The sequence below is a fragment of the Octodon degus genome, unplaced genomic scaffold (assembly GCF_000260255.1).
Source record: "Octodon degus isolate 3935 unplaced genomic scaffold, OctDeg1.0 scaffold00163, whole genome shotgun sequence".
Taxonomy (NCBI): domain Eukaryota; kingdom Metazoa; phylum Chordata; class Mammalia; order Rodentia; family Octodontidae; genus Octodon; species Octodon degus.
The window spans coordinates 2,354,743-2,365,128 of NW_004524739.1; the positions used below are offsets into that span (position 1 = coordinate 2,354,743).

Consider the following 10,386-nt stretch of genomic DNA (forward strand, 5'->3'; position numbering starts at 1 on the left):
AAAAAAATGTGGAGGAATATATACTAAATAGCTTTATTGAGACCGAAGAGATAGTTCAGTGGACTAAAGCGCCTGCTTAGGTAACCCTGGGGACTGCAGTTCAATCCCTGGTGCCACATGCCACTCCAGCCCTGCCCCCAGGACGGGCTAAACCAGCCAGAGTCCAAGCATGATGACACATGCCTGTAATCCCAGCTCTAGGGAGGCTGAAAGCAAGAGGATCACCATGTGTCCCAGCTGCATAGTGATACCCTGCAACAACCAAATACATTTTAAAAAAAAATAGCTTTAGTATTAGTAGAAGCTTATAATTATAATTAGAAGCTTTAAAGACATAGCCTGGTTGCCTGCAGGCTTTACTGTAGCATGAGTTTCTTGGCCTTATTGTTGAGGAATATTCCCCCATTTAAATATTAGGGCCCTTAGATCAGGGATACAGCTCAATGACACAAATGCTCGCCTGGCAAGTACAAGGTCCTGAGTTCGATTCCCAGTAACAGAAACAATTAGAGCTCAAGGGTATTTTTACATCACTATTTGGATGGTAAGGGGTAAACAAAATTAGGTAACAGGTTGTTGCAGTCAGCATTGATTATGGTATGTGCAGTTAGTTTCCTTTTCTTTTTGGTATACTATATCTTTATCACTAATTACTTCTTATTTCTACTAATCCAAAGGCCATTTGTTTTACTGCTTACAGAAAAAGACTTCTAAATTCTTCAAGTATTGATGTGGGAGCTGAGTGTGATAGTACACACCTGTGATCCCAATACTCAAGAGGCTGAGGCAGGAGGATGGCTACAAGTTCAAGGCCAGCCTGGGCTGCATACTAAGTTCAAGGAAAGCCTGAACTACAAAGCAAGACCCTACCTCAAAATAAATAAAGAAGAGTTGATGTGGGAGAGACATCCAAGGTCATGAAGTAGAGAAAGTGATCATGAAGAAATCAAACATTAAAAAAAAAAAGGCTTAGGCCGGGGAGATAGCTCAATAGAATAAGAAGGTCCTGAGTTCAATCCCCAGTACTGAAAAAAGAAAAAAAAAAATTTCACTGTATTGGTGTAAACACTTCCAAATAAAGTATGTAAATGTGTAGTTAAAAAAAAAAAAAGAAAGAAATCAGACAGCTCTACCCTGATTCTCCTTTTTATCTAGTTCCTATCTGGACATAATAAAATAAACATTAACTGGGAAGATGGCTCAGTAGAAAAAGTGCTTGCATAGCAAATGTAAGGGTCTGAGTTCAATCCCCGGTTCCCCACCCCTCAAAAAAAACAACCTATGTTGGTGTACATTGTCTTTTAAAAGCAGAAAGTAATAGCTCCGTGAGTCGCAGCACTTGGGAGGCTGGAGCAGGATCCCAGCAAATTCAAGGCCAGCCTGAACTACATAGTAAGAGCTAGTCTTAAAAAAAGAGTGGGGACTGCTTCCAATTTTCCTTCTTTTCCCTTCTATTTATGGCCTAATAGCCAGTCTGTCCACAGAATATCAGAGGAAAAGGGACTAAAACCTTGACATATCATTTGTTAAACAGTTCTGAATCATGAGTTATATCTACAAAGTTTTGGCGTGGAGGAAGTTCTGATATTAATTGCGTTTTCAAAATCAATCTGACTAGTTTCATTAAGTTTCTGCATACCCTCCCTTCATGGGTAGGAACATGTTAGAAAATATTTTGTGGTGTGTGTTTGGAGAAATAGTTAATGAAGTATCAATTTTTAATGTGAGTTCTAAACTTAAAACTAATTGCAAAGACTATATTCATATACAGTAAGTCCCTCACTTATGAATATTTGTTTTACCAACTTTCACAGGTGTGCTTATATAATACTCACTTTGTTAGATTAGAAACAAATCTGATTTACAAACAGTCTCACTGAACAGAACTTGTTCATAAGTTGGGGACTTACTGTATATCATATCCTGGGAATAGGCTCATAAGGTAGTGTCTCCTTTTGATTAAAATTGTATCATTTAGATAATATGAGAAGCCATTTGTTCAGGAAATAAAATATCATTTCCCAAATAAATATATTCAATTATTTTCTTATTCTGTGTCTGAATATATTATGAAGGCTGTGTGTGTGTATGTGCGTGTGCGCACTAGCTGTTTAAACCCATTTGTTAAGGAGTCATGCTCAGTCTAATACACTTCAAAATTTATGAAAGTTGGGGCCAGGGAGATGGCTCAGTAGGATAAGCACTTGACTGGCAAACATCAAGGATCTGAGTTCAATCCCCGGTTCCGCAAAAAAAAAAAAAAAAAAAAAATTTATGAAAGTAACTTTTTTCATGTAATGTTATTAGCACTTGAAACTCCTGTGTTTTTGTCAATAACACACTCCCTCTGTCCTGCATCTTAAAGAATGAAAGGCAAAATATAAACTTAATTAGTTTTGAGATCCTTAAAGTGTAGGAGATAAATTCCTCTGAGATGAACTGAGATTGGAAATGATGTCATAGCACACATGGTGGTGCACACATGTAATCCCAGCACTTAAGAGGCTGAGGCAAGAGGATCACTGAGAGTTTGAGGCTAGCCTGGGCTACATCTACATAGTGAGTTCAGTGTCAGCCTGAACTGCATAGCAAGACCTGTCTGAAGAGAAAAAAAAAAAAAAGAGAGAGAAAAAGGGGGGGAAAAAAGCAAAGAAATTATGTCAGTTTCATTTTCCTGTTTTTATTAGATTCTTTTTTCATTTTTGAGATAGGGTTTCACTATACAGTTCAGTCTGGCCTCGAACTCACTTTGTAGCCCATGCTGGCTTTGAACTCCCAGCGATCCTCCTGCCTCACCCTCCTCAATTGCTGGGATGATAGGTGTGTACTACCACACCCAACCTATTAGAAATTTAATATAACATTATTGTAAGTATATAATATCCTCTGTCAGATTATCTCTCAAAAGCATAAACTAATGAAGAGCAATGTCTTTTTACTGTTAGAACTGTCAGTAATGAATGTAATGCACACTTTCTCAATAAAATTAATTGAAAAAAATACATTAAAAAAAAGAGAGAGAGAGAGACTGTAAGGTACAGTAGTCTTAATGAAAGCCTGGATGGCCAGAATACTGGTGTTCTGGATCATCTGCTCCTCTCACTACATTTTGTTACTTTTGACTACTACAGAATCATAGCAAGTGTCACAGATTTGCTAAATGTGTAAATTGGTTTCTATCTGAATTTTTTTCTGAATATTGAACCTTTATAAATATTTATTCTCAGCTCATGTTTATTTTTTGTCTTTTTGAGACAGGGTCTCACTGTACTGTTCAGGCTGGCCTTGAGTTCACTTTGTAGCTCAGGCTGGTCTGAAACTCAGAAGGATCCTCCGGCCTCAGCCTTACCAATGCTGGGATTACAGGTGTGTGCCACCACACCCAGTTGTCTTTTATTTTCTTATTAGTAGAAGTTTTTAATTTATTAAAATCCAGTGTAATCAGTTTTCCTTTTATGGTTCAGCTTTTTATGTTTTCCCCAAGAAAGCTTTACTTAACCCAGAAGATTTCCTTGTATTTATTTCTTCAGTATTTTATAGCTTTAGGTTTTACATTTAGGCTGACTTTAGATTGTGATCCTCTTGCCTCAGCCTCCCCAGTAACTCAGGTGACAACTTTATACCATCAGGCTCACCTGCAGAGAAGAGTTTTTGCTCCCAAGTGTACAAATCCTGCATTACTTTAGGTTGTTAACATTTTGCTTTTTTTCTTTCATTCTCTATTAATCAGCACAACAAACTGGCTATCAGATCCTTGATTTTTGGAAAAGGTAATATTTTTAAGGTACTTGAGTCTTAGGTCAAGAAACTAAAGTGAGTATGGATATATTTATTTACTTACTTACTTATGGATATGTTATTTGTTTATTTGTTTATTTTGGTACCAGTGATCAAACCCTGGACCTTGCACTTGCCAGGCAGGCAGTTATGCTACTGAGCTATTTCCTGGCCCATGATAGTTAATAGCTAATTGTGTCCTGTATAATACCTTTTTAATATAAAAAACTGTACTAATTTTAGTTTGAAGTAACAGTCATCAAAATTGTATCTTAAAAGGTTTTATTTGTTGTATCTTACCGATTGGAAACACTAGTAAGGCTTTTCAGAAAGGTCAGAGCAGGATTAGGGAGTTGCAGTGGTACAGGTTGTCCATACTTTTCTCTGACCCTATTACATTGTTTTCCTAAAGCATAAATGTGTTTAACTCTTTGTTCAGTTTCATTTCATTTCATTTTATGTATTTATTTATGTTTGCGGCACCAGGGAGGATCAAACCTTGCATTTGCCAGGCACGCACTTATTCTATTGAACTTACTTCCCAGCCCCTCCTTTTATTTTTAATAAGATGCAGAAGTTAAGGTAGGTTGAGTCAAAAACACAGTTTTTCTCTTTCACTTTAAAAATATGACTAGGCAGGGTGGTGAACACCTAGGAAGATCAATGTGATTCTGAGGCTAATTCAGGTTGTATAGTACCTTGGGTTGCAAGGCCAGCCTGAACTACACAGGGAGACCTTGTCTCTAAAAAGCTAAAAAATTTTTTTTGAAAAATGCACATTATGGGGCCGGGGAGATGACTCTGTGGAATAAGCGCTTCCCTGGCAAGCATAAGGACCTGAGTTCAATCTCTGTTTCCACCAAAAAAAGAAAGAAAGAAAGAAAAATGCACATTATATATAGCCCCCTTCCCAATACCTCATTCCCTGTGGTTATAGAAATTTGTGGATTGAAGGGAATGGTGTAAAGGAACTGGTTCTTTCTTTCTTTCTTTTTTTTAAAAAAATTATTTATTTATTTGTGTGTGTGTGTGTGTGTGTGTGTGGCCAGCTCAGCCCACCAGGGGGCGGGGCTGGCTGGCATGTGGTGCTGGGGGATTGAACCGCAGTCCCTGTGCTTTGCTAAGCTTGTTCTAAGTAGGTGCTTTAGACCACTGAGCCATCTCACCAGCCCAAGGAACTGGTTATTTCATACATGGAAAACAACAAATAAAGTGTTTTTTAATTACTGGCTAGAGCAGGTTTGAGAGAAACATCATGTATATATGGTCATCCTTAGTTCTTTTTCAGGAATGACTGCTGACTCATAGTGTTACTAGGTGTTCATTACTCAGGCACTTCATTTAGTAGAAGATGAAGGTTGTACTCTGCACACATGCTCCAAGAGAATATTGTTTAAGGTTCTTCCTTAGAAATTTCTGAGTGACATTCACAGATATGCTAGCTCTTATCAGACATTTATTGTATTCCTACTGGATCTGTGACTGGGTACTAGTAATATTTAGATTTTTTTTCTCCCTCACTTTATTAAAGTGAATTTGAGAACCAGCTCAGGTAGGAAGAGTTGTGAAAGAGAGACAAGGCAGGCTTAAGTGGCAGTGGCTCAGAGTCATCTCTGTGAGTCATCAACAGTGAATGCCACTTTACTAGGAAACATTCAACACATTTCAAAACCATCAATGGGCACTCCTTGATTTCTGTCTGGTTGGTTTCTACACATCATTGATACCTCTTGGTTCCTTAAGAGAGGTCAGTCAGGATTTAATTTTTATGAAAGTTGTGTGATTTTTATAAAGCATGTTTTTCTTTAAGCCTCCTTAATCTATATTACTGTACCTACAAGAAAATCTGTATTCTGCTCATGAAAAAGTAATGCTTGGATTGGAAAATATATTAATGGATGACCAGTAAGATGGAGATTGTCAATTTTCAACAGATACAAATGGATATAATATTCAGTAGGTCTTTGTTTTTCCATCCTGTGGTACCCAGGGCCTTTGTGTAAAGCTACACCCCAGGCCTTTTTTTCCTCTCTTTTTTTTTTTTTTTTTTTTAATGTATTTAGTACAGGGTCTACAGGATCTCACTACACAGCTTGAATTCATAGTGATCTTCCTGTTTTCAGCCTCCCAAGCACTGGGATTACAGGCATGCCCCCCACATCCAGTCTCAATTGCAGCCCTGTCTCAATCACTGTCTCAGTGTGCCCTGGGCACAGGCCAGCATGCTTGTGGTGCTTGGAAACAAACCTGGCCCCTGTGCTCTGCCTCAGCAGATACTTTAATCCACTGAGCTATCTGGCTGGCCCTCTCTCTTGAGATTTGTTGTCTCACTAATTTCTCACTAATTTGTAAATTGTTCAGGCTCATTCAAACTTGACATCTCTCTACCTCAGCTTTCTGAATGGTAGGATTACAGGCATGTGCCACCACACCAGGCTAACAAAAAAAAAAAAAAAATATTTTAACAGTCATGATTCCTTTAGAATGTACTGTCAAGTAGTGTTATGAAAAACAGACACTGGGGCCAGAGAGATAGCTCAGTGGTCTAAAGCGCTTGCTTAGGCAAGCCTAGGAAACGTGGTTCAATCCCTAGCATTACATGCTGTGCCAGCCCTGCCCCCAGGGCAGGCTGAGCCAGCCACAAAAAAATTTTTTTTTTTTTTTTGCAGAATTGGGGGTTGAACTCAGGCCCTTGTGCTTGCCAGGGAAGCACTTACCCTACTGAGCCATTTCCCTGGCCCCAAAAGATAAAATAAAAAGAGCTAAAGAGATTTTAATGTTACGAAAATGACAGAGGAAGTTAATTGAGGACAATGTTGTTTACTTTGAGTCTTTGCTTATATGTCATTTTTCTAAATTATCCTAAGAGTTGCTGTGAAACTCTCACTTCTATGGGGAAAATGGCATAGTTATACTACTAATTTCTTTTAGTTCATTGAAAAGAAAGGTTAATACTAATATTGTTTAGAAAATGCTGGGGCTGGTGAGATGGCTCAGTGGTCTAAAGCACCTACTTAGAACAAGCTTAGCAAATCACATGGACCGTGGTTCAAGCCCCGCCTCCTGGTGGGCTGAGCTGGCCACACACACACACACACACACAATAAATAAATAAATTAAAAAAAAAAAAAAAGAAAATGCTTATATCTGGGGGCTGGTGAGATGGCTCAGTGGTCTAAAACAGGGACCGCGGTTCAATCCCCCAGCACCACATGCCAGCCAGCCCCACCCCCTGGTGGGCTGAGCTGGCCACACACACACACACAAATAAATAAATAAATAAAATTGAAAAAAAAGAAAATACTTATATCTTGTACTCTGCATAACTAATTTAAAGATAACAATACACTATGTATTAGCTATTGTTACCCTCCTATGATTTTGATTTTTTTTTTAAATTCTGTTTAAAACAAAAATAAATCTGGGCCTGGTGGCACATGCCTATAATCCCAACACTCAGGAGGCTGAGGCAGGAGGATTAGTGCAAGTTTGAGACCATCATGAGTTACAAAAATGAGTTCAAGGCCAGCCTAAATAGCATAGTGAGACTCTGTCTCAAAAAGACAAAATAAATAAAAGAAAAAAAAGGAAAAGCAATATTGCGCCAGTTCATTTTGTAGCACTTGGGATTGTACACACGTCTGCAGTGAGCTACATGCCTAGCCCTTTTTTAACTTTTTATTTTGAAACAGGGTTCCTCTAAGTTACTAAATTTTCTAGGCCAGGGTTGAAATTTCAATCCTCCTGCCTCAGCCTCTCAAAGTGCTGCAATTACAGGCATTGTGCCACCATGGCTGGAATGTTTGAGCCAGTTCTTAAAGGATAAGTGGGACCTCCCCAGATAATTGGGGAAAGAAATTCTAGTCTAAGAGAGCAATTCATACAGATAGAGGAGAGAATATAGAGTTTACAGATGGCTAGAAAGACCTTCTAATTTCCACATAGAGTTTGAGTACAATTATTTATTGTAGGATGTTATTTGTTCAGTGTAACTATCCAGAGCCAGCCAGACTAAACTAGCATAGAGAGATGGAGGTTAAGGAAAGTAAGCAGATGTAATATGTAGCTCAGCAGTAAAGTGCATGTCTAGCAATATTTAAGGCCCCAAGTTTAATCCTTCATATTGAGTGTGGGAGAAGAATCTGTTTTCTCCTGCAATTATACATTCAAAATTTGAATCGGTCTTTTACTAAAGTATGGATTTGTGTGATCTGCTAATAATTTTTGTTGGTCACCTTTAGAAGTGTATTTAATGTGTGTACATCTTTTCCACCTGATATAGGGGATTGAACCCTTTTTGTATACTGAGATCTTGTTAAATTGGTCAGGCTAGGCTGGAACTTGTGATTCTCTGTTACAATTAAAGGTGTGGGTCTGGCTAGTATGTATAAATATTAAAGAAAGAAAATAATTAAAACAGTGAAAATATTTCTACATGCAACAAATTAGTTTCACAGCTTATACTTGATAATGATGTTATGTTGTGAATTCCATTCACTGCCACCTCTCCACTGAATGTAAAGGACTCTTGCTCGTTGCTTTTGGGGGGGACTACTTGGGATTGAACTCAGTGCCTTTACATTGAGATACATCTCCAACCCTCTTTCATTTTTTATTTTAAGACAGGATCTTGCTAAATTGCTAATTTGCCCAAGCCGGGCTTGAATTTGTAATCTTTCTGCCTTACCCACCCTTCCAGAGTGCTGGGATTACAGGCATGTGGCTGCCATGCTTGGCTAGACTCTTTTTTTTTTTTTTTTCTTTTCAAAGTTTTATTGATAAACATATAGCAATGAGACAGTTTCAAATCAAATCGAAAGTACAGTTTCAACAAATAATACACTGCATATATTCTTCTTAGTGGTTAATTGCTGTACAAGATGCAGACTTGTGATCCTACTTACAAACACCATTAGAAAAAATCATTCTATTCATTAAGAGAATGCAACTATATATCTATCCCAACCACTTTGAATACACAGATACAAAATGGACATTCATAGTTATACCCCAATTTTTTTTTTTAAGTTCCGTTGTTGAATATTATAGGTGTGTAAACTCAGCAAAATATTCTAAAAGAGTACAGAAGCCCATAATAGCATTGGGTCTTCTGTTTAATTGGCAATGTCAGAAATTATTGACGTGAGTCCCCCACAGCTCAACATAACAACATGGCTTTACTTCCTATATTTCATCTTCATACTTTTCTACTGGATGGTTAAGACCAAGGTAAAGCAGAACCTATGCAACAAGAGTTGTAGCTTTTTGGTTTGAGAAGGTCAGTGAAATGCCCTCAGGATTTATCCTGAGATCCTGTACCTCAGATTGTAGAACCTTTGTCAGTGCAGCCATGTGGATGAGTCATGGCCATTGCTTGGCCAATGTGCTCTCTGTGAAAGCCTGAGAGAGTGTCTTCTCCTCATGTGACTCTCCTTAGGCACACTCCACGTCATCGATCAATTTCCTCTTTGGCCCCATAACCTTCTTGATCAGAAAATCTGGGACACTACCGAATTACATGACGTTACAGTACTTGGCTAGACTCTTGAAATTAGTCTTTTTTAAAATGTAAAATTATAAATAAATAAAATGTAAAATCATAAAATGTTGGTTATTTTAATAACTAAACTCAGGGGCTGGGGAGATGGCTCAGTGGAGTAAGCGCATCCCTGGCAAGTGCAAGGGCCTGAGTTCAATCCCCAATTCCACCAAAAAAAAAAAAAGTAATAACTAAAATCTCATACACTTAGAAGTCATGGTTTTCAAGAGAAAATATACATTTTCACTTAATTCACCAAAATGCTTTTATTTAGCTTTTATTTATATCATTGCTACTTCTTCCCTATCAAAAGAGTGGTAATAGTAATAATACAAAGGAGAGAAATAGAATGTATCATGGAAAGTCTAGGGGAAGTCTGAGGGAAATTCTAGTTATCTTCTGAAGTTTCAGTTTGGAAAGCAAAAATTTATAGTATGGCTGTGATATAGTTTAGTGGTAGAGCCTTACCTAGCACATATGAGGTCCTGGGTTCAACGTCCATTGTTGGAAAAAAGAAATTTCTTAAAGCAAAAGCTTTTTTTTTGGTTTGTTTTTTGGTACAGGGTCTCACTACACAGTTCGGTCTAGCAGTGGTCCTCCTGCTGTCAGCCTCCTCAGCACTGGGATTATAGGTGTGCGCCACCATGCCCAGTCTCAGCCATGTGCTCTGGGGCAGCCGGCATGGCATGTGGTGCAGGGGGATCGAACCTGGGTTCCTGTGCTTCCCTAAGCAGGAGCTTAGTCCACTGAGCTATCTTAACAAGTCCTGTAGCTATCTTTTATTGAAAAAATAGTGTTACATTCTTGATAATTATAGGTTTGGTGATATGTGAGAGTCAAGATTTTACCTCACTATTATGAGAACTGAGTGAATTAGTAACCTGTCTTAAAATTACAACAAATACACAGAGACACACACACACTTAGAAGACTGTGTATGTGTCTTAGTATGAAAGGCCCAAGTTTATCCCCAAAACACAAGTTTTTTATTTTTTTAAAAATTAATTTATTTATGGGCTGGTGAGATGGCTCAGTGGTCTAAAGCACCTACTTAGAACAAGCTTAGCAAA

The 10,386-nt window shown here is 38.1% G+C and overlaps 1 protein-coding gene across 3 annotated transcripts in view; it reads left to right on the forward strand.

Moving 5' to 3' along the window:
- Phactr4 (phosphatase and actin regulator 4) overlaps positions 1-10,386 on the forward strand; it is a 103,114-nt gene that overhangs the window by 39,523 nt on the left and 53,205 nt on the right. The gene's annotated exons all lie outside the window — the stretch shown is intronic.